Here is a 25,888-nt window from a genome sequence, read left to right as displayed (position 1 = left end):
CCCAATGCCCAGGCTGATGCAGCTGTTGATGAGGGTAAGGGTACCCGGCGCCATACGTCACCTGCTGTGGTGGTTCATTCGTCTGGCCGGGACCGGGATAGAGGTTGACTATCAGTTGCCCAATGTTTGTATCCTTCTCCTCCATCGCCTCTGCCCAAATTGTATAAAGAAACAACTATTAAACCGTCGGCATGCATGCAATGCAAGGTTGGTATACATGTGGCCAACAAAAGAAAAGAGGCCTCTATGTTCACTTTAATTTCAAAGACTAGAACTTTGACAGTGACAATAAACCCACACCACCACACAATTTTTTTTTAGAAATGGTTAGAATCGATATTCAGGACCGATTTTCAAAAAATTCGTAGGCTATCGATTACAAAAATTATTAGGTATTTTCAGGGACATTTTTTAATTCACCGTACCCCTAACAATCGACTTTCACGGAATGGTTTTCTTAAGTCAACCAACCCCTAAAAATGATTTTCAGCCGTGGTTGACTATCTCAACCGCCTCTAAAAGTATTTTTTTTAGAATTTTTTAGAGTTACAAAAACATTTTATTGAATCCGAGGGTTGCCGTGCAACTATTACAAATTTTGAATAAGTGCATCAGGGGAGATTCAAACTGAACCTAGGACCTTTGCCTCATACGTATCTTCTCCTACCACCACACCGTGCAGTCACATGTGGCCAAGTATATGGGTGCTATCCTTTTGTATTCACACGTATGAATTTTATATTGAATATCTCGGCTTCTAAACAATCTTAAATGGAAAAGGTTTCATCTATAAAGTTTTAGATCTCAATAATCACAATAGCTTGTATAAGAGTGGTGTTGCTTCATCTGAGATCATTTGAAAAAAATAAAAAAAAATTGAATTTCCAAATTTAATATATGAGATCTAAAACCATCTCAAATGAAAATGTCTCCAACTACAAAGTTTTAAATATTGTCATTCTCTATGTTTTTTTACATAAATTTTATCTCCATCCGACTTTATTTGAAAAAGTTACGAAGTTATTTGTTCTAAAGCTATTTTTAAGAACATTTGACTTAGTCAACTACCCTTTGAAAAAGTTACGAATTTTTCTGTTCTAAAGCTATTTTTAAGAACATTTGACTTAGTCAACTACCCTTGAAAATTGATTTCTAAAGATGGGTGACTTAGTCAACTACACCTAAAAATCACCTAATTTTAATGGCGGTTGACATAAGCAAACCTTCCCTAAAAAATAGGATGGTTATTTTAAGCCGGCTGTCTCTAAATATGTATATTATCGGTTTACTTAGTAGAACCGTCCCTGCAAATATTTTTTCTAGAAGCGATTTGTTAGCTATAGTGCTCCTAGGACTAATTAGAAATGGTTGGCTAAGTGAACCATCACGGAAAAATCATATGTAAAAATCTGTTTGTGTAGTAGTGCCACAACTGCCATTAAAAAAACAAAGCCAAAAATACACTAGGCCTATATGTATTTGTAAATTATACCCACCATTATCATCATTACAAAAATATTAACTCAAAACATTGCTATATCTAATTACAATGACTTAGATAATCTTCAAGAATCTTTCTTAAATTCACTCTCTAAATCATCATTTGAACAATCATTTGAATAAAAGTCTCTCACTCTCTCTCTCTCTCTCTCTCTCTATATATATGTTTTTATCCTCCAACAACTTTTCTATATCTTACATGCACTCTAGAGAGCCAATCTGGTTCTCTATATTTTGATTAGTGAGAAATCCGGAATAGCAAGGGGATAGCAATATTTGAAGATCTAACTAAAAGAGATATTGGAGAGTTTTTTTAATCAAAATCTCTATTCCTATAAAAAAATGAAGGATTTATAGAAGCTCTTGGAGTTACTCTTATGCACTATTATCACTAAGAAAATTAACTAAAAAATATACACGCTTGCATGCTGAAATACAATGTGTTGCATTACAAGGGAAAAAACCCCGATGACTCCTATTTATTAATACGAGGGAATGAACAAAGTCTATGTGCACAAAGAGATATACATAGATTTAGTCATTTAGACAGGGATTAAGACGTACCGATCGAGCGAGGAGAGATCGATTAACCAGCTGTGCCGTGGAGAAGGGAGATTAGCTAGCTATTTATAGGCGGGGAGTCTGGCAACCGCAATCCTGTTCTCTCTAACTTTAAGTCAGGTGTAGTTGAGTCATTGCATTGACAAGTTAGTCTGAATGCATGCAACTGCCTTGTGGCCCCCTATGCGTTGATTGACTCCCTAAGGCAAACAAAAAAATTAATAAGAAGTGAAAAGGATATCGAAATAGTAGTTTATTTCTAGAACCAAACACCCTACTCCCTCTATACTGGTAATTCGAGTCGTTTTGAGCAAGACTTGGGTCAAACATTGAGAATATAAATCATGAATAATTTTTAAGTTGTTGAGTTTGAAAATATGAAAACTATATAAATAGATTTGCCTTGAGAAGTATTTTCATAAAAATATACATATATCACTTTTCAATAAATATTTTTATAAAAATAAGAAGTCAAACTTATGCTTTGGAGACCGTGTCATTGTCCAAAACAACTTTTTAAATTATCAATATAGAGGGAGTATTTGTTTTTGCGTGCAATGCGGCAAACCGTAGACAAAGTGAGTATGGATGAATTGTTTAGAATATGATACGGCGAGGACGAGGACGCCGACCACGACCGAATACTAACTAATACAGCATCAAGACCTACACTGGCCACCGGTAAACGGCAAGACGTACGTACCTACACACCTCAACCTTTGGAACAGACACCATATGCATGTGTGAACAACAAACCACGCATCATTATTCCATCCTTAAGAAGCAACCTCGAAATTAATGGGATTCATATCTTTAGCGCAGCATGCATCTCGTGCGGTGACCTCCTGGTAGAGAGAGGGAGAGACAGAGGGAGAGAGAGAAAATGTAACCCGCCATTAACATGCAACATAGAGAACGCGTTAAACAAGTAATACAAGTAGAGGCTGTATTGACTTGATTTTAGACCTGACGTTAGATCTTAGATGCTCACCGGTTGGGAAAATTAGATCTTAGATGCTCACCGGTTTAAATTAGAGGCTTGTTGCTCCTTATTGATGAAAAACTTGATGTAGATCTGCATTAGCAAGATCTGGACGTGGATACATAGTCTTCAAGTCCATCCATCGCTCTAATACATCGGTTTAGGTGTTTAGAAAGAAGCCTAGTTGCCGTCGAAACACTACCCTAGGTGTTTAGAAAAACAGAAGAGCTAGCACCCAGACGTTCAGCCACAGGACTTATCCGGATGCTGCTCTGGCACCTGCACCCACTTCGCATCCCACCCCACGCTAGCACCTGTGTCCGAACGCAGCACCCTCGACAACCCCCACCCCAACGCTAACACCGAGGCGAGATAGAGGGAAGGGAAGGGACGGGAGGGAGAGGAGAGGAGAGGAGATGGCGAGGTGCGCCGCACAAGGTTGGAGACGAAGCCCTGCAGCAGGCCGCTGTCCGCCAACCACCAGTGCCATTGGAACATGTGCAACATCCGATCTACTTTTGAAACATCCAGATAAAACATTTGCAACATATGTCTATAGACTGATGAAACATTTAAAACATATGCCTGAAACACTTGCAAAAACATCTGAAAATACATGAAAAGCTATAGCAAAACATATGCAACATTCAGATAAAACACTTGCAACATATGTGTGAAACGTATATAACATCCAAATAAACACACTTGCAACATACGTCTGAAAAAAACAGATGAAACATTTGGAACGTACACTTGCAACATACGCGTATAGCCATTGCAACATGTGCAACATCCTGATCTAGTTTTGCAACATCTAGATGAAACACATGCAACATCCAGATGAAACATCTAAAACACTTAAAACATAAGCTTGCAACATGCGCTTTCAGCGCAATGTCACCTTGCAGCTTGGAGGAATGGAGGCTCGTTGTTGCAGAGCTCGATGTCGGCATGGAGGTCGATGGCGGCACATGGAGCTCGCCGGTGTGGAAGCGGCACGGGAAACTCATCAGCGGGGCTGCGTCCCATGAAGCTCCTCCACCAGCGAGGGGAACGACAGCATCGGTACGTAGCACCTCGACGCGGCGGGGGATGGGGCACAGCGTGCAGGGACGGGGATGGGGCACGGCATGGCGCGACACGGGATGGGGGCGCCGCGCAGCGGTGAGATGTCTTGGGACGAGTGGACGGCGCGGTGAGCCGTGACGAGCGAAGCGAGTCGGGAGTTGGGGTTTTCTCGGCTGGCACAATGCAGAGATAGACGAGAAAGCGTAGTTGGAGCAGGCCCGTTGGCTGTTGGGCCCAGTCGCTGCGCAGGCCCAGGACCAGGGCGTTCGGACGGGCACGCCCCGACGGACGTCCTTAGAATTAGAAGAACCAATCACTAGTATACAGAAATCGTTTTTGTCAGCAGTATTTTCACCGTCAACTTGAAAAACCATTCAAAGCTTCGCATCTCGAATTAGTTCATATATACTTGCGTATACATTGCTTATTCTTTGAGACAAGCATATAACTACCGGCAAGATAAACCATGTGACGTGTCCTCATCGACAAGACAGCATCGACTTCTCCGCGAGGCATCCGTCAGGCTAGCTGTCATTGTTTCCAAACTAACTAAACACTGGGGCATCAGCCAACTAATATAATGATGCAACTCAAAATGATTTGTAACTAAGAATAACTGAGGGCAATTACATTGGTGTTGTCTCGTAGTAGGTCTCATGTAGCGCCACATAATTTTAAGACGATTTAATATACAACATGTAAAATGGTTTGTGCCTTAAGTTGTCTCGTAGTAGCTTATAATTCTTTAATTTATGCATAAAATAAAAGTAAAGTTGTGAGTTGCACGATAGTAACAACTCATACAATGGTACTATAATCATCTCATAGTCCTAAATATTAGCTTATAACGCAGTTATTTCACGAAACAACGACCTCTTTCTCTCTCACCTCTCTCTTAATTTCCTTCATATGAGTAAAAGTTCTACGTGGCACTGCATGATACGGAGCATGAGACCACTGACGTGTAACAATGTACTTGCCGTGAGCATCATGCTAACAAAACTGTTGTATTTTCGATCCAATCTAGGCCAGCGGGGCGAATGAAATATATCCAGGTGGGAATCCTCTCCCCTTGTCGAATTTATGGAAAGAAAAACCATTGTCACGTACAACCAGTTAGACCAAGGGATTTTTTCTCCTTAGAATTAGAAGAACCAATACTAGTATACAGAAATCGTTTTCATCAACATCATTTTCACCGTCAACTTGAAGTCCTCCTTTGCTGCTGCTACTAGACCTGCCCAGCTGCAAAAGCGATGAAAAGAGGATGATGGGTCGTGATGAATAAGGTAGCTGTTTCATGTGTCGATTCCAATGTGTTTCCGGCCTGTGGACCTTGTATGGAAATCTCTGACTAGAGAGTTGAAGATTCCGTCCCAAGAAGTAGCCACGCAACCATTCAAGTTCAGACTGTAGAATGAAGGCTTTGCGAATTATAGACGGAATCTTGCAACGGAGGAGGGAAAAAGTACATAACCGATGACGACCCAGATAGACTTGATCACTACTACAAAAAGCATTTCTAGGGACGGCTGGTAAGTCTTTGTAGGAGCGGTTTGGCCAGCCGCTCCTACCAAACCGTCTCTACAAATCATGCATTTGTAGGAGCGGTTCTCAGGCCGCCCCTACAAATCGATTTGTAGGGGCGGCTCGTATTACCAGCCGCCCCTACAAATACCTGTTTGTAGGGGCAGTTCAATCTAAAACCGCCCCTACAATACGTTTTCCCGCAAAAAAAATAAAATTTACAATTCAAAATCGCGTTGCCGAACGTCCCGCGACCAACGTTCCGAACCGCGTTCGCGTTGCCGAACGCCCCGCGACCGCGACTACAAGCACAAGAGTATTATATAAAGTACAATTACAAGTCCAATTCACAAGAATATATACAATCCATCATTAAATATACAAATTTCATACACATTGTTATCAACGTCCTAGAGCTAGCCTTTCAGTCTCACGAAGGTGTTGGTACTGAGGATTTCTACCTAAGTCAGACTCTCGGTCATGGTAGGCATCTCTGACGTGTAAATCTGGTCCAATATGAAGTTGCAAAGGTCACCGACGAGCTCTAAGAGTTGGTCATCCTTGTATGTATCTCTTTTTATTCCTTTCTCTTCTCTCCACTACAAGAGAACAAGTTTCGGTTTAATATTTCATACCATGTACGAAGTTTTTATACTACGGGTGAAGATGTTCAAACTTACCCTTAAGGGGTGTCTCCTTTAGGCACCGGTGTTACTCATCATAGAACATATATAGTATCCACAATGTACACTCTCAGGCTTCTGCTTGGGGCACTGTGTGTTTTGCATATGAAAATGTTAAGTAATGCTTTTGACAGCCATGTAACAGAGTACTGAAGAAGTAAGTTACACTTACCACACATAGTGTTTTTATAGCCAGCTTTTCCTTCCTTGCTGGATCATGCCTTCCGTGATGATTAGTGACATAGAACCTAAATGCCCTGTTCGAATTATTTTAGCAAATACAACTTGTTAGTATCCAAAAGCGAATGTTACAAGTATGTATACAAACATATAAGCTAATGATGATTGTCGATATGTATACGTCTTGAGAATCGATATGAAATCTTTGTATGTCACCGTGTCCCTATCTAATGAATCAAAGACTCATGCCATGCTCCTCCCGACGTCGACGGCTATACAAATCCAGTGGTTGCTGCATGGATTTAATCATAGAACTAGATAAGCTCTTTTGCATCAAATAAAATATATCGAATAATGCTTTAAGTATAGAGTTGAACTTACTCAAAATTATATGGTAGCCATATAGTAGAGTGTTGTTGGAGATTTTTGAAAGCCAGGGCAATATATGCCGCAACCTTAAGGGACTCTTCCCTTAGTTTCGCTGTACAGATGCGCTCTTTCTCCCGAAGGGTCTTTGCAGCAGCTAGCTCTTTGGCATCCAGTGTCCACCGTTTAGGGTAATTAAAATTTGTTTGGGCTATAGGTTGAGGGTCTACATACCCGGCTTTCACACTTGGCATTTGTTTGACAATGTGCACTTGCATTCTATAAATCGCAACGTGGCTTAGTTACAACAAAATTCAAAGATTACATTCATATCATATCGGGACGACAAGGACTTACAGGCACCACGTGCGAATTAGATTCATCTTCATTTCTCCCAGGTGAAAGCATGTGTGTATGTCATTGAAGTCAAAGACAATTTTCTCGGCTGGGCTTCTAAATGTGCCGGTGGGGAAGCATGCTTGTATGAGATCTATGCTCGTTGGGAGAACACGCAAGTACCAATCATGGAACCTTCTCATTCCAAGTGGTAGGCGCTGGATGTCCCGGTTTGGTAGGAAGGGCTTGCCTCTTTCATATGTTTTCAGGCAATCCTTTGACCATTCGATGGCATCAATATTTGGATATTGCTTTGCAATTTGGTGGAGTTTGCTAGTGACGGCCTCCTTCGAACCCCGTGATGGGACTTTTTTAACTTGGTTCTCAGGCTTGAACTGGTCATGGGAAAACCACTTGGACACCAACGAGACGTCTTTGATCAGAACATAAACTGTCCTTATGGTGATTGGATGCTTCTTTCGAAGTTCCTATTTAGGCACGTCCTCATCTTCTTGTGCATCACCTTCTTCAGGAGGCACTCGTTGTTCATGTATTGGCTGTGCTTGTTGAGTAGACTGTGGTATCTCATGATGCACTTGCTCGGTACGAGTTAGAAAAGGTTGTGGCATCTCATCAGGCACATGCTCGCTAGGAGGCGGGGAAGAATGTGGCATCTCAGGAATGTGGGGGTCACGAGATGGTGAAAATATCTCCCCGACCTCAACAACTCGCTTCAAATTTGGGAGAGGGGGAGGCGACGAAGAAGCAGTCAATATAATATCCCATTTGTGCTAGAGGATGAACTGCCCCATAACATCTTCGAGTAACACCAGCCCCTCGGGAGTTGCGTAGTCTATCCCCCACTGCATGAACTCGGGCTTCACTGTATGCACCTCGACCCTAGTGTAGTCCGGCGGTATCTTATTATTGTGGTGTAAGCTACTGGGAGGATGTGCCACACCAGTTGCCACCTCCATCACAGTGTTCTACCGGCCGCTGAGAAACACCAAGGTGCAACTAGTTGGTTCCCGTATGCGATCGATGGGGGTTGTGGCTGTAGTGGAACCTTGGCTGCTAGGAACTTTCGGAGGGCTATCAACTAATGCCAGTTCTCCTGACGGCGTCACTAATATCCGTGGCTCCGTAGACAGTCCTTGCTCCTCCAGCGCCTTCGCAACTAGAGCCTTCACTTGGAGCTCAAGACTTGTCTTCCGGTCTCTGCCATATTTCTTGTACATGTGCCTATCCTCTTCGAATCCTTGCTTTCAGGTCGTCCTTTTCCCTAGCCCCCTGGTGCGGCCTATGTGCTCCTTATTTCCCAAGCCAAGGCTAAGCTCGTCCCTCTCTCTAGAAGGATTGAATGAGTCCTTCTCCTTGTCTTCAGCATATTTCAGTATCCTTAATACTGCCTCTTGGGTCTCCGGCTTACCAAACTTAAGATTACCATCAGATGATTCTATACTCCTCGCATATATCCAGTTCCTTGAGCGTACCTTCAAATTCGTCACATCGATATTCCCAGTAGCTGCGGCCTCTTCGTCCATCTTCCTAAACTGCTCTTCCTTGGCATAGTAGCCACCGGGGCCTAGATGATGGTGGTGTTTGTTCCTCTTCGCCAGCTCGGTGTTACGGGCACTGAGCTCCAATGCCTCCAGTGAAGTCTTCTGAGCCATGAGCTCCTCCTATTGACTAGGAGTTATTTTGCCGAACTCGTTGAAGGGAGTTAACCCCTTTTGGATATACTTCGTGTTGAGCTCCGACCTCCAACGTCGGAATGACTCTCCCATCATCCTGAAAGCATGTTTTTACCAGTTCGTGCTTACCATCCGAAAATCTAAAATTGAGCTTCAGCTGCCTATCCCATAGTGCATTCTTTGTATTCTCTGGTACCTCTTTCCAGTTAGGGATTACTGGGTTCAATTTATCCCTTACTAGGTGTAACACCCTGGTGTTACATTGTAACGTTTTGCTGAAACATTTCGTAAGCATCTGATTTATGTGCATTGGTGTATGATAGGCTTTATAATCCATGTTTGGCTTGGAAACATTTTTACGAAACGGAAAGAAAAAGGTTATGTTTCATGTCACATAACGTGTTTATTACCTGAATCAAAATTTTGTTAACACAAAATGTTATAAACGTTTTGTGAATGGCGATAAAAAGTTGTGGTCGGTGACATGGAGGGCTAGCGAGTACGTCCCGGGGATCGGGTTTGGGGTTCATCGCGAAACCTTTCAGATCAACGTTCTCCGCGTAAGTCTTTGAAGTGGTCGACGAGGCCATCTTCGGCATTAGTTGTAGAACAATTGGCCTAAGAAGTAGAGCAATGTCGCGACTGATGGTGATGGTTAGGTGTACTCCTATTCGCATCGAGAAATTAGATTAGCGTTTGGAACATGGCGTACCCAATTTCTAGCTACTTTAAAAATCGTGCACGCCACCTGGCTGAGCGCTGGGCGTGGTCACCACCCCGGTTGGCTTGCCAGCGCGCTGTGCCGCGCGGGCCTGAGCCACTGCGCGCCCGGCTATGCTCGCTGCGCCGTTCACGCGCACGACCCGCGCGTCCTGACCACCTGCTCGCTGCTGCCGCCTGCGCGCTCTGCCTCGCTACTGCTCGCCTCGCCAACCGACGCGTGGCGCCTGGACCACCGGCCGTGCTCTGCCTGCACCTTGCCCTGCCCCGCTGTGGCCGTGGTCGGGTGGGGTCCCATGTCCGCGTCGCTAGCGGCTGCGCTCGGCACCGCTCAGTTGACTCCTTGGCTGCTTGCGCGCTAGAAGACTGCCGCTGCACTGTCGCCTCGGCGTCGCGTCCGCCGTGTCCTTGCCTGGCGCTGTCCGCGGACGTGCCATGCCAAGGCTCGTCGTTTGCTGCAGCGGCCGTGCGGACGGCTGTCAGGAGCACGCCCTAGGGTTCCCCATGGCCAAGCATGGCGGTACCTTGCATTGACGACCGCAGTCGAGCCATGCCGCGCCGTGAGCTCCTCTGGCTCCGCTGTCCCCTTGCCGCCATAGCGTTTCCTTCTAGTTCGCCGTAGTGGTTGCACCCCGTTCCAATTGGTCTTGCCTGCAGCTCCGTTGGGCAGCCGGTAACCCTTCCCGCCCCTCATAGCAGCCTGTAGCTCAGTCCTGTGCGCCAATTTTGAAGGGCCGAGCTCTCGGGCCATTAAGACCCGGAGTGCTGCGCCGTCGGCTTTCTTCGCCACCAAAGCAGCTCGGTCAAATTCCTCGCACCACTAGCCTCCCCTTCCAGTCGGTTGTCCCCATGCTCGCCATATCCTAGACCCTACCGCCGTAGTGCATCCCATGGCGTGGCCATGCCATTGCCGTGCTCCGCCGCACTCATTCGCGCGCACTGTGGCCAGCTTGGCCTGAGCCATCTCGATCGTTGCTGCACGTCTTCCTAGTTCCGTGGTGAGTCGCTGGTACTCGTCCACTCCTTGTTTTGTCCCGGCAGTGCTGTTGTTCACTCGGAACGGCATCGCCGTCCTTGCAGGTTGCCCACCGTCGTGGTCCGAGCTCGCTGCGACGTCTCGGCGCCTGTGTCTCCGCTCGGTGGTTTGCGTTCGCACGTAGGTGAGTATCGGCCCTTTATTTTAGCATGGAGAGGGCCGGGGTGGCCGACGTAGGCAGTCCGGTGCCAGCGCCGTCGCGCCGGTGCATGCTCTGGATGGTCAGGGACTTCACCGCGGTGAAGACGCGGTATTCGGAGGGTGCTGTTGTAAAAGCGCTGACTGTTTCAATAGTGGCTTAGGATTTGCTGCGATTTCGTTGTAGTTCGGGGGTGCCCATGCATAATCGACTCCGCGCGCAGGCCGTCACCGTCGCGGGCCGCTGGCCAGCTGGGCCGCACCTCCGCGTGGGCCGCGCGCTGGCTTTCTATCACGCGCGGGCGAGATGACGAGTTGGATCGGGCCGCGCGTTGTGGGCCGGCCAAGGAAGTTTCGGTTTTCTCTATTTCATTGTATTAGAAATTGTTTATCTATTTAGGTTATGAACTGAACTTCAATAATTAGTAGTAAATTGCATGGTTGTCCAAAAATAGCGAAACAAAGTTTGTTAGGTTCGCAAAAATGTTGCCTACCTGTTAGTGCAGTTAGTTCACCATTAGCTGTTAGGATGGTAGGCTCATAAGCTTGAAGTAGAAAGCTTAGCGGTATATCGATCTTTAATTACAAGATTTGTTGTGATAAACCGACGATAGCTTTAGCTTTGAAATCGTTACCGTAGGTTCCTTAGGCATTTATATACTTGCTGTAAAAATGGTAATCATTGAACGAGTCGTTTAATGACGTAGTTATGATCCTTGCTTTATCGTAAACTGGCATTAGGAGTATGAATATCCGTAGTCATCGTAAGGAATGTAGGACGCGGTCATACATGTTAGTAGTACTGGTATATAGCTTAGACTTTAGTAGGAAGACCTCGCTTAGTAATGTAATAGAGGTACTTTTGCATTGAGAATTGCTGTTGCCATAGTGTAATCATTGCATCGTCATTTCATGTAGATCACGAACAGGTAGACTTCGTACCCGTCGGTGATCCAGAGTACGACGAGGTGATCGAGGAGTACGAGGAGGAGCTTTTCACACAGGAGGGAGCCCAGGAGCCTGTTGGTACTGACTTTGCTGACTCGGCACCTGCCCAAGGCAAGCCCCAGGTGCATAACCCCTATTTTTAAATGATCACTGAATATATTTATATGATATGCATTTACTGTTACAGGCATTTTATGGAAACTACATGCATAGATATATCCACCCTGAGTCCTACTAGTGCAGGTCGAGTAGCTGCTATGCTCAGGATGTCAGGTAGCGTGAGTAACCTGACGTTACTCACAAATAGGTGATTACACTTTAATATCATGATGAAATAATGGGAAGGAAAAATGGTGACCGGACAGGGATGTGGATTTGATACTGGTGGGTGTGAGGGGTTGTGTCCTGCGGCCAACAGGGCATAGCCCGGTTACACTTTTTCCCTGTCTATGTCGATTAAGGACCGGTCGTTGCATATGACTCTAGGCAAGTCACAGACTTTTGTCCCGAGCACATACTTGGGTATGGGCGTAGGGAAGACTTGCTGCTCTCTTGTCGCGGATCCGGCTCTTTCCGGACCGACTGATGGGAAGAGGAGGTGGTGGAGGTCCTTGCGCCGCACTGAGTCCGGGATTCAGAGGCGGGGGCTTGGAGTCCAAGTTTGGACAGGGGACCTGGACACCCGGGACAGGAGAGTGGTGGGTTAGTCCCGCTTGTGCCTGGGGTACAAGCGGGGCATGTGTCTTCGGGGCACCCAGCTGGGCACATTGATTCGCGAATCACCGGGTTACCCGATACGGCTTGTCTGCGGTTTAGCACCGTAGTAAGAACTGGAAGTGGAAAAGGAGAAGGAACAGTATCGATTGCTCAACTCTTGCTTGAAAGTAGTACAAGTGCTTATATAGACTCGACTAGATAAAAACTTAATACGGCTAATGATAATAATATATCAATAAGGACTCACTATTAGTACTGCTTTTGGCTAAAAGGAGAACCAGCAACCATAAAGCCTAGCATATTCCTTGGAGTCGGGAAAGTATTCCCACTATCGGATAAGTCTTGCGAGTACATTGTGTACTCAGGGTTTATTTACCCCTGTTGCAGGTGACGCTTGAGGAGTGTCCTTGGGTGGAGGATCCATCTGGTGGGCTCAGACGGAATCCTCGTTATCTTATCGCTAGATGTTATCTTTTATATTCCGCTGTTTATCAGTTCCGAACTCTGTATTTGGTATTGTAATAATGTACTTTTCAGAAACTCTAATGTATGAGATGGACTTGTGTTGTAACTCGTTTTATTATTGGATCCTTGGGGAAAAATGTGGATCTTTCGGGCTCTCCCTCGGGGTGTGTCCGACGGATACCGCTCACGTGTAGTGGCTTTCGGGGTGCTTAGTGTCTGGTGGAAGACGAGCGCCTCCGTAAGTACGCTATTCCGGGTGGTTTTGCCACAGTTGGTATCAGAGCCAATAATGGTCACGAGTTCCTCACTCTTTTACAAAACTAAAAGTTGACCAACAAAAGTTTGCGAAAAGTAGGATGCGATTAAGTAAGTTATGTAAGTATAAGCCCTAGCTATATGGTATATCTAGGATAGCGGCACTGGTTTTACCTAATCAGTTTTCTGCAGGTACACTGACTTACGTTGCGTGAGAAATCGCTTAGTATACGGAAAGTGAGTGTGCGATGTGTCGAAAATGTTACGAACGCCGCTATATTCCGGCTTGAGTGAACGTATAGGTCGAAACATGCATCATATAATAGCATCTTACTTGAACTAGGATTCCCCCTTCATGTATAATGAAAGTAGTAAATGGGTAGGACTAACTTAATGAATACTTTAATAAATGTGCTACCATCTCTTTAATTCCTATATTCTAATCGGGAAGGTGTCCTAATGGATGGTTCGTCTCTCTTACAGATGAATCTGAGGTCCGGACATGGGAGCACCAGTTCGGGAGCGGCCAACGAGGGCCATGGTGCCAGTGCTTGGGCCTTTGAGCGTGACAACAAGGGAGCTCGGGAGGTTCCACCTTTGGTTCCTCATCCTTTCCCGCCGCCACCACCGCCTCCGCCGCTGTCCGCCACGGAGGTCATGGTGGAGTTGCTGGCTGCTCGTCAGGAGTCAGCCACGGCTCGACAGGAGACTGCTCATGCCTTGGAGATTATGGCACAGGCCGTCGTGGGTCTCGCCCATGGAGGCCCCGGAGGCAACGGTGGGAATGGGGGTGGTGCTCGCCGTCCTGAGGGACAGTCCTCTTACCAGGACTTCCTAAAGACCCACCCACCCACGTTCACGCCATTGGACGATCCATTGGAGGCGGAGCACTGGCTTCGCACGCTGGAGCAGAAGTTTCGGCTGCTCGGAGTGGCCAACGAGCAGAAGGTGCACTTTGTGTCCCAGTAGCTTTTGGGGTCCGCAGGTGCCTGGTGGGAGACTTTCCTGGCCACGGAGCTACTGGATCATCCGACAACATGGCAGGAGTTCTCCACCGCCTTCTGTGAGTTCTTCATACCTGCTGGCGTTATCCACCAGAAGGTGACCGAGTTCATGGAGTTGCGTCAGGGGAGCAGGACGGTAATGGAGTATGTGAATCAGTTCAACCACTTGGCTCAGTATGCTGGTAGTCAGGTGGACACGGATGACAAGAAGAAGGATCGCTTCTTTCGTGGTCTCACTCCTGTTCTTCAGGAGAAACTGTACCTGGGAAACTATTAGACCTTTGGGGCTCTGATGAACGCCGCCATTGCTCTTGAGGGTTTTCAGCGGGCATCTCAGGCGGATTGGAAGCGGAGGAGGGTGGCAGCTGGATCCTCCAGCCACCCTCATACTCAGAAGGTGCAAATTGTGAGGCGGGGGTCCTATCAACCATCTGGCGGGCCTCCGTTCCGGTCACCCCAGCAGACCTCACAGACGTCCGCTACTCAGTACAAGGCACCTCAGCAGCAGGTGCAGCCCCAGCAGACTCAGGGACAGCAGGTCCCACCTCGTCAGGGATTCGGGAACAAGCCTGGTGCTTGTTTCAAGTGTGGCAAGGAGGGCCACTATGCCAGGGAGTGTCCTCAGCAGCAGACAGCTCAGCCGTCTCAGCCATCTACAAATTCCAGGCTGATTAAGAGGACTTTCATCAAGAGGAAGGTGCCCAGCAGATCTAGTCAGGTACACTTCACGGATGCTCAGCAGGTTGTGCATCAGGAGATAGTTATGGCTGGTATGTTTACCATCGAATCCCATCCAGCTTTGGTGTTGTTTGATTCTGGTGCATCGCATTCCTTTATGAGCATGGGGTTTGTAGAGCGGCACAATTTATCACTTGTGGCTATACCGTATGCCTATAAGATCCGTACTGCGGGTTCTCAGATGTTCATCAACACCCGCACGGATACAGTAAGTTTGGTATTAGCCACCCACACTTACCGTCTACAGTTCATGATAATGCCTGGGCAAGGCATTGATGTTATTCTTGGGATGAACTAGTTGCGGGTGTATGGGGTAGTATTGGATATGAAGAGAAGAAGTGTAGAGTTACGGCTTCCATCTTCTGAGGATAGGATATCTCTCATCATACCCTCAGAACCGGTCTTACCTGTTGCTGCCCATGCTGAAGCCGTTCCTGATCTTACCTCCATTCCAGTAGTATGTGAGTTCCCAGATGTTTTCCCTGAGGATCTTCCTGGATTGCCACCAGACCGTGAGGTAGAATTCTCCATTGAACTTGAGCCTGGTACTGCTCCTATCTCTAGACGTCCGTACCACATGGCCCTAAGAGAACTAGCAGAAATGAAGAAGCAACTGGAGGAGTTGATGGACAAGGGTTTCATCCGCCCAAGTTCTTCACCATGGGGTTGCCCAGCGATTTTCGTGAAGAAGAAGGATGGTACACTGTGGATGTGTGTGGATTACCGCCCCCTTAATGCGATAACAGTTAAGAACAAGTATCCCTTGCCCCGCATTGATACTTTGTTTGATCAGTTAGCTGGTGCCATGGTGTTCTCAAAGATAGATCTCTGATCGGGCTATCATCAGATCAAGATCAGGCCACAAGATATACCAAGGACAGCTTTCTCTACTAGGTATGGGCTATATGAATACCTAGTGATGTCTTTCGGCCTCACCAATGCCCCGGCCTTCTTCATGTACCTGATGAACTTAGTTTTTATGCCGGAGCTAGATAAGTTTGTGGTAGTTTTCATTGATGACATCTTAATCTATTCCAAGAATGAGGAAGAGCATGCCCGTCACCTCCGGATAATACTGACTCGGCTAAGGGAGCACCAGCTGTATGCTAAATTCAGCAAGTGCGAGTTTTGGCTTGATCGAGTGCAGTTTTTAGGGACATGTGTTGACACCTGAGGGCGTTTCTATGGATCCCAGCAAGGTGCAAGATGTATTAGATTGGAAGTCTCCAAGGTCTGTGCACTAGATCCATCAGTTCCTTGGGCTAGCTGGATACTATCGATGTTTCATCCCTGATTTCTCCAAGATAGCCCAGCCCATGACTAAGCTGCTCTAGAAAGAAGCTAAGTTTGTTTGGAGTCTAGCTTGTGAAGAAGCTTTTCAGTCCCTGAAGACTTTTCTGACCACTGCTTCTGTGTTGGCTCAACCTGATATTGAGAGGCCCTTTGATGTTTACTGTGATGCCTCAAAGATGGGATTGGGGTGTGTGCTTATGCAAGAAGGGCGTGTGATAGCTTATGCTTCGCGCCAACTGAAGAAGCACGAGGTGAACTACCCTACCCATGATTTAGAGCTAGCTGCTGTAGTTCACTCTCTGAAGATTTGGAGGCATTATTTGTTGGGCAACAAAGTGCATATCTTCACTGACCACAAGAGCCTTAAGTATATTTTCACTCAGTCTGAGTTAAACATGAGACAAAGGAGATGGTTAGAGTTGATCAAGGATTATGATTTGGAAGTTCACTATCACCCAGGAAAAGCCAATGTGGTGGCTGATGCTTTGAGTCGTAAGTCGCATCAGGTTGAGGAAATACCCTTGTCACTCCACCACACTGAGGTGCTTGCTCAGATTGCTTTGACCTCAGAATTGCTGGAGCAAATTATTCAGGAACAGAAGGGAGATCATGAAGAGATTCCTCACATCAAGAAGTTGCTAGCAGGAGGGCGTGGATCTCATTTTAGCATTGATGAGCAGGGAGTCGTAAGATACAAGGATAGACTGGTAGTTCCATCCAATGAAGAGCTGAAAAGAAAGATTTTGCAAGAAGCCCATCATTCCAAGCTGTCTATCCACCCTGGTAGCAACAAGATGTATCATGATCTGCGCAAGCTGTATTGGTGGTCTTATATGAAGCAAGATATCACCCAGTTCGTTGCGGAATGTGACACTTGTGGCAGAGTCAAGGCAGATCATATGCGTACTCCGGGATATCTGCAGCCCTTGCCCATTCCTGTTTGGAAATGGGAGGATATTTCCCTAGATTTCATTGTGGGTTTACCCCGCACCTCCTCTGGTTTTGATTCTATTTGGGTCATCGTGGACCGTCTCACCAAGTCTGCCCACTTCCTTCTGGTGGACACTAGATACAATGCCAAGAAGTATGCGGAGTTATACTTTGATTGGATTGTGACCCTACATGGAGTTCCTCTCACCATCATCTCTGATAGAGGGTCAGTTTTTGTCTCTCGTTTCTGGGAGAAGCTCCAGGAGTGTTTGGGTACTCGTCTTCTCAGGAGCTCGACATACCACCCACAGATAGATGGTCAAACTGAGAGGGTGAACCAGGTGCTCGAGGATATGCTGCGGGCTTGTACAATCTCTTTTCCTGAGAAGTGGGATCAGTGTTTGAAACTGGCCGAATTTTCTTATAATAACAGCTATCAAGAGAGTATCCGCATGGCGCCATTTGAAGCTTTATATGGACAAAAGTGTAGGACGCCATTAAACTGGGTTGAAGTAGGAGACCGTGGGTACTTTAGGCCTGATTTCATAAAGGAGGCTCGAGAGAAAGTAGATATAATTCGTGAACACTTGAAGTCAGCTCAGAGTCGACAGAAGGCTTACGCAGACAAGCAAAGAAGGCCTTTAGAATTTGCAGCTGGAGATTATGTGTATCTCAAGGTATCTCCTATGAGAGGGGTACATCGGTTTGGTGTTCATGGCAAGTTAGCCCCTCGGTATGTGGGTCCATACAAGGTGTTGCAGCAGTGTGGTCCCGTTGCTTATCGTCTCCAACTCCCTGAAATTCTCTCGGTAGTTCACAATGTATTTCACATCTCGCAACTGAAGAAATGCCTATGAGTTCCTGAAGAATCTATGGAAATAGAAGGACTTCCGCTCCAACCTGATCTGTCTTATGTGGAGCATCCTATAAAAATCTTGGATGAGAAGGAGAGAGTGACAAGGAACAGGGTGATAAAGTTTTACAAGGTACAATGGCAAAACCATTCAGAGGACGAAGCCACCAGGGAGCAAAAGAACTACTTAACAAAGCATTACCCCCCATCTCCTCTCTGGGTCGGATAGTTAGTTTTGCGCAAAAATGTACTCCATACCCTTTCTCACACTAGGCACATGAAATCTCGGGTCAAGATTTTGTTTTAGGGGGGTAGATTTGTAACACCCTAGTGTTACATTGTAACGTTTTGCTGAAACATTTCGTAAGCATCTGATTTATGTGCATTGGTGTATGATAGGCTTTATAATCCATGTTTGGCTTGGAAACATTTTTACAAAACGGAAAGAAAAAGGTTATGTTTCATGTCACATAACGCGTTTATTACCTGAATCAAAATTTTGTTAACACAAAATGTTATAAACGTTTTGTGAATGGCGATAAAAAGTTGTGGTCGGTGACATGGAGGGCTAGCGAGTACGTCCCAGGGATCGGGTTTGGGGTTCGTCGCGAAACCTTTCAGATCGACGTTCTCCGCGTAAGTCTTTGAAGTGGTCGACGAGGCCATCTTCGGCATTAGTTGTAGAACAATTGGCCTAAGAAGTAGAGCAATGTCGCGACTGATGGTGATGGTTAGGTGTACTCCTATTCGCATCGAGAAATTAGATTAGCGTTTGGAACATGGCGTACACAATTTCTAGCTGCTTTAAAAATCATGCACGCCACCTGGCTGAGCGCTGGGCGTGGTCACCACCCCGGTCGGCTTGCCAGCGCGCTGTGCTGCGCGGGCCTGAGCCACTACACGCCCGGCTGCGCTCGCTGCGCTGTTCACGCGCACGACCCGCGCGTCCTGACCACCTGCTCGCTGCTGCCGCCTGCGCGCTCTGCCTCACTGCTGCTCGCCTCGCCAACCGACGCGTGGCGCCCGGACCGCCGGCCATGCTCTGCCTGCACCTTGCCCTGCCCTGCTATGGCCGTGGTCGGGCGGGGGTCCCACGTCCGCGTCGCTAGCGGCTACGCTCGGCACCGCTCAGTTGACTCCTTGGCCGCTTGCGCGTTAGAAGACTGCCGCTGCACTGTCGCCTCGGCGTCGCGTCCGCCGTGTCCTTGCCTGGCGCTGTCCGCGGACGTGCCATGCCAAGGCTCGTCGTTTGCTGCAGCGGCTGTGCGGATGGCTGTCAGGAGCACGCCCTGGGGTTCCCCATGGCCAAGCACGGTGGTACCTTGCATTGACGACCGCAGTCGAGCCATGCCGCGCTGTGAGCTCCTCTGGCTCCGCTGTCCCCTTGCCGCCGTAGCGTTTCCTTCCAGTTCGCCGTAGTGGTTGCACCCTGTTCCAATTGGTCTTGCCCGCAGCTCCGTTGGGCAGCCGGTAACCCTTCCCGCCCCTCATAGCAGCCTGTAGCTCAGTCCTGTGCGCCAATTTTGAAGGGCCGAGCTCTCGGGCCATTAAGACCCGGAGTGCTGCGCCGTCGGCTTTCTTCACCACCAAAGCAGCTCGGTCAAATTCCTCGCACCACTAGCCTCCCCTTCCGTCGGTTGTCCCCATGCTCGCCATATCCTAGACCCTACCGCCATAGTGCATCCCATGGCGCGGTCGTGCCATTGCCGTGCTCCGCCGCACTCTTTGCGCGCACGTGGCCGGCTTGGCCTGAGCCATCTCCGATCGTTGCTGCACGTCTTCCAGTTCCGTGGTGAGTCGCTGGTACTCGTCCACTCCTTGTTTTGTCCCGGCAGTGCTGTTGTTCACCGGAACGGCATCGCCGTCCTTGCAGGTTGCCCACCGTCGTGGTCCGAGCTCGATGCGACGTCTCGGCGCTTGTGTCTCCGCCCGGTGGTTTGCGTTCGCACGTAGGTGAGTATCGGCCCTTTATTTTAGCATGGAGAGGGCCGGGGTGGCCGATGTAGGCGTCCAGTGCTGCGCCGTCGCGCCGGTGCGTGCTCTGGATGGTCAGGGACTTCACCGCGGTGAAGACGCAGTATTCGGAGGGTGCTGTTGTAAAAGCGCTGACTGTTTCAATAGTGTCTTAGGATTTGCTGCGATTTCGTTGTAGTTCGGGGGTGCCCGTGCATAATCGACTCCACGCGCAGGCCGTCACCGTCGCGGGCCACTGGCCGGCTGGGCCGCACCTCTGCGTGGGCCGCGCGCTGGCTTTCTGTCACGCGCGGGCGGGATGACGAGTTGGATCGGGCCGCGCGTTGTGGGTCGGCCAAGGAAGTTTCGGTTTTCTCTATTTCATTGTATTAGAAATTGTTTATCTATTTAGGTTATGAACTGAACTTCAATAATTAGTAGTAAATTGCATGGTTGTCCAAAAATAGCGAAACAAAGTTTGTTAGGTTCGCAAAAATGTCGCCTACCTGTTAGTGCAGTTAGTTCACCATTAGCTGTTAGGATGGTAGGCTCATAAGCTTGAAGTAGAAAGCTTAGCGGTATATCGATCTTTAATTGCAAGATTTGTTGTGATAAACCGACGATAGCTTTAGCTTTGAAATCGTTACCGTAGGTTCCTTAGGCATTTATATACTTGCTGTAAAAATGGTAATCATTGAACGAGTCGTTTAATGACGTAGTTATGATCCTTGCTTTATCGTAAACTGACATTAGGAGTATGAATATCCGTAGTCATCGTAAGGATGTAGGACGCGGTCATACATGTTAGTAGTACTGGTATATAGCTTAGACTTTAGTAGGAAGACCTCGCTTAGTAATGTAATAGAGGTACTTTTGCATTGAGAATTGCTGTTGCCATAGTGTAATCATTGCATCGTCATTTCATGTAGATCACGAACAGGTAGACTTCGTACCCATCGGTGATCCGGAGTACGACGAGGTGATCGAGGAGTACGAGGAGGAGCTTTTCACACAGGAGGGAGCCCAGGAGCCTGTTGGTACTGACTTTGCTGACTCGGCACCTGCCCAAGGCAAGCCCCGGTGCATAACCCCTATTTTTAAATGATCACTGAATATATTTATATGATATGCATTTACGTTACAGGCATTTTATGGAAACTATATGCATAGATATATCCACCCTGAGTCATACTAGTGCAGGTCGAGTAGCTGCTATGCTCAGGATGTCGGTAGCGTGGGTAACCTGACATTACTCACAAATAGGTGATTACACTTTAATATCATGATGAAATAATGGGAAGGAAAAATGGTGACCGGACAGGGATGTGGATTTGATACTGGTGGGTGTGAGGGGTTGTGTCCTGCAGCCAACAGGGCATAGCCCGGTTACACTTTTTCCCTGTCTGTGTCGATTAAGGACCGGTCGTTGCATATGACTCTAGGCAAGTCACAGACTTTTGTCCCGAGCACATACTTGGGTATGGGCGTAGGGAAGACTTGCTGCTCTCTTGTCGCGGATCTGGCTCTTTCTGGACCGACTGATGGGAAGAGGAGGTGGTGGAGCTCCTTGCGCCGCACTGAGTCCGGGATTCAGAGGCGGGGGCTTGGAGTCTAAGTTTGGACGGGGACCTGGACACCCGGGACAGGTGAGTGGTGGGTTAGTCCCGCTTGTGCCTGGGGTACAAGCGGGGCGTGTGTCTTCGGGGCACCCAGCTGGGCACATTGATTCGCGAATCGCCGGGTTACCCGGTATGGCTTGTCTGCGGTTTAGCACCGTAGTAAGAACTGGAAGTGGAAAAGGAGAAGGAACAGTATCGATTGCTCAACTCTTGCTTGAAAGTAGTATAGGTGCTTATATAGACTGACTGGATAAAAACTTAATACGGCTAATGATAATAATATATCAATAAGGACTCACTATTAGTACTGCTTTTGGCTAAAAGGGAACCAGCAACCATAAAGCCTAGCATATTCCTTGGAGTCGGGAAAGTATTCCCACTATCGGATAAGTCTTGCGAGTACATTGTGTACTTAGGGTTTATTTACCCCTGTTGCAGGTGACGCTTGAGGAGTGTCTTGGGTGGAGGATCCATCTGGTGGGCTCAGACGGAATCCTCGTTATCTTATCGCTAGATGTTATCTTTTATTATTCCGCTGTTTATCGTTCCGAACTCTGTATTTGGTATTGTAATAATGTACTTTTCAGAAACTCTAATGTATGAGATAGACTTGTGTTGTAACTCGTTTTCATTATTGGATCCTTGGGGAAAAATGTGGATCTTTCGGGCTCTCCCTCGGGGTGTGTCCGACGGATACCGCTCGCGGTAGTGGCTTTCGGGGTGCTTAGTGTCTGGTGGAAGACGAGCGCCTCCGTAAGTACGCTATTCCGGGTGGTTCTGCCACACTAGGGCCCCGATAGCATTACGGAATCGTCCTCTTAATTCCTTCGGCTCAAGGATCTCCCCTGCTGGCCCGACCTCCGTTATCACAGAGCATGCCTTATCTAGATATAGATTTCCTTTCCTATCCCCTCGTTTTCTCTTAGGCTTGGTAGTCGTGGTTGTGTCTTGAGGTTGTGGAGCAGAGGCATCGTGATCCGTCTCTGTGGCTGTTGCCTCTGCTCTCCTTTCCTCTACTCCGTCTTGTCCAGCGAGATGTCGCGGACGTCGACGTCGTCTTTTCCAAGTTTCAGGAGGGACCTATATATACGACAGGTCAAAGTGTTAGCAGAGGTAACACAGCCAAAGCTTTAGCAAAATTTACAAGCTAAGGCTTTTTCCCTACCTCCTCGTTCGGGTCGAAATCCTTGTCCAAATCTTCCTCCGTTGGCCTCCTTCTAGCTTCACGTGGGAAAGGATCCTCGGAACTTACATATCCCTCTTCTGAGTCATCATCATCATCCTCTTCTTCTTCGCCTTCAGCAGCCTCTCCTGCTATTCCTTCTGCTCCCCCTTCCTCCTCATCGCACAACTCCTGAGTAAGCATCACTTCTAGACCCTTTTCTACCTCGTTATCGAACTGCTCTTGAGTAAGCTGGTCATCTAGTGTTTGCTCTTCATAGGTTGGCCGCTCATCATGCTCGGGGCATCGGGCTGCACTGTCTGGTGTCCGCGACATTATTTCGCGCTTTGTTCTAATAAATGTAAGAAAGTGTGCTTTAGGTACGCGAGAAGGTATAAGAAATCAAAAAGGTCTATAAACCAAAGTAGTCCTGTAAAAAAATAATATATAAAAAATAAGAAGTAGCAGTAGTGGAGGCCTCAGAAACATGTCAATCATCATCTGATCTTGAACTTGGAGCATTAAGGCATCATAACAGAGAAGAGAGAAGAAGGTAATGTAGGGGCGGCTTCTAATGATGCCAAGTTCCTCACAAGTTCTTGATCATCAGCTCATATTCCATATAATGTATGGACTTAGACAATTTCATCATCGGCAAAATAAAGGAGAGGAGAGGAGAGAAGAGGGGAGATTTGGCAAAAAAAAGCAACAGCTGCTTAACAAACATAGAGAGGAAAAGGTGTAAAAACAAGCAGCTGCTGCTTAGCAAACATAGAGGATAGAAAAATAGTCAAAAAACAGTTGACTGCTGCTACATGGTTGGAAGACCCCTGCAGATCAAAATCTGGTAACTTAGATAACCAGCTAGTAGTAGTAGGAGAGTAGCTAGCAGCAAGTAGAGTAGCTAGCAGCCAGCTAGTACCAGTAGTAGTTTCTAAGAGTATAGGGAAGAGGACAGAGCAGCATCCAACACTAGAGTAGTATAGAGTAGTAGTAGAACAGCAGTAGGACAATAGTATAGAAGTAGAAGCCAACAGTGTAGTTAAGAGCAGCAGCCAATGTGTTCCAGGAAATAAAGTCATTAATAAGAACAATGTGATAGAATACAAGCATCACTTTTTGCCAAAAAAAAACTGTACAAACTAAATCGTGTATATTTGAATCAATTGTTATTGTATTGCTAGTGTTGTGGGTTACATAAACTGGAGGTCCTTTTTGATTCGAGCAACAGGAAGACAAATGTGCCCCACAAGGCCAAGAGTGGTTTTATATAATTGCTAAAAGGAGGGTTGCCAACTGCTTCACTTCAAAGAGCCTCAACTCAATTATTGTCAGTGTGTTGGAACGGATTAGAAAAGCCCTAAGGCATGTATAATGGTACAAGTAGCAAATTATAGACCAATGATGAATAATATATAATTGCCTGTACAATCATAATGAAGTAGCAAACCATCTTCTTTACAGCGAATAAAACATAGTTGGATTATAATCTTTTATCCACGTCTTAGAAAATCTCACACTGCTCCCCCAGGTCCTTGCAGAACTGGAACCCATTTGCAGGGAGGGGTTGATTTGGCCCAAGATTTCACCGGAAAACATCCATTTTGGGCTCGGTTTTGAGGTTAGAACACCCGGAACAAATTCCACTAAACTGAACCTAGATTCAAAACTAAAAAAATAATCCTAATAGTAAAGAAAACTAACTTATAACGGATCACTCTAGTTGTGAAACACTGAATCAAGCAAAACTGCTAAACAAAAAAAATAGCCACACTGAAAAATGATTGAGCAGCAGCTATCTATAGTTCTGAAAACTAAGCATGGTGTTGGGATCGGCTGGCACCAATAATTTTTCATCCATGAAGCAAAACAGACACTTGGATGCATTAACTTGGTCTGGAGTACCTATTGAGCTACCAGGCAAGGCAAAACAGACACTTGGATGCATTACTGCTGTACCAAGTACAAGAGAAAAGGCATGGATGACAGGGCTGAGGACATTACTGAACTTCTTTTTTCCACACTAAGGTCTACGTCATGAAAGACTAGCTGAAAGCTCCTGGCAAGACACGCGATTTGATCCCTTCCGTTTCGGCCGGCCGTGCTTCTCTGTCACACAACACTGCTGATGCAGCAATCAACTTGTGGTTATTACTATATTATATATTCTTTGACGACAGTGTGTATGGTATGGTATGGCAACCTTTCAACACAAGAAAAGGCCTCACGTCATCCAAGAGATGCGTGAAAAATATGTTTAGTCTCTTCTGGAGATTTTTCCAGGTGTTTTGGTGCCACCTATCGTCAAGGTCTGATTTTCAAATTTCAACGATACCAAACATTTTACATCCTCTCTCTGCTCCCATAGGCCATATTAGTTGCTGCTATCAGCTACTCCTGGTACATTAGAGCAGTCCTTCCTTCTCATAAGTTGGTTGCGGTTTGGGCCGGCTGCCTAAACTTGCATCATTCACAATGGACGGCTGATCAATAAATGGAGGACTGGTTCTACCAGCTGACCAACTCAGGTACTAAAATGGCACACACATCAGCAATCCTAACCCTTTGGTGTATTTGGAAGCAGAGAAATGCCGTGGTTTTTCAGAGAAGTGGGGAGATCGGTGCAGACAGTCTTCACAGAGATCAAGGATACATGCTCCTGGATTTCGGCAGGGGGAAAAGTTCTAGCCTTGCCTGGTAGCTCAATAAGTAGTGGTTTTTCATCCATGAAGCAAAACAGTCACATGACAATATAATTTTTCGGCATAAAACAGACCAAAGATGCATTAACATTTGTTTCTTCAGATATAACACGTAAAGTACCAGCAGCATATATCAGACACTTGGATCTAACATCAGAGTATCAAGCTAAAGGAATCAGTCACAATCTATATCAAAATTGTCTAACTAATCTATCGATGAACACTTTACACTTAAAAGGAGCAACAACAAATACAGTGCATATAACAGTAAAAAAGACCAAAGAAAATTGCGTTGGGCTGGACTCTTGGCAGCATACCTGGTCAAATATCGCCGTAGGGTGCGCGGAGGCCGTAGGTTCGCCCAGCCGTTGGAGGGGGCGTGCGGGTGTGCCGCCGGCCGCTGGTGGAGCTGCGCGGAGGCCGCCCGCCGGTGGAAACCCTAGGGCGGGGAGGAGCAG

The sequence above is a fragment of the Miscanthus floridulus genome, chromosome 16 (genome assembly GCF_019320115.1).
Source record: "Miscanthus floridulus cultivar M001 chromosome 16, ASM1932011v1, whole genome shotgun sequence".
NCBI lineage: Eukaryota > Viridiplantae > Streptophyta > Magnoliopsida > Poales > Poaceae > Miscanthus > Miscanthus floridulus.
This window is presented reverse-complemented; position numbering follows the sequence as displayed.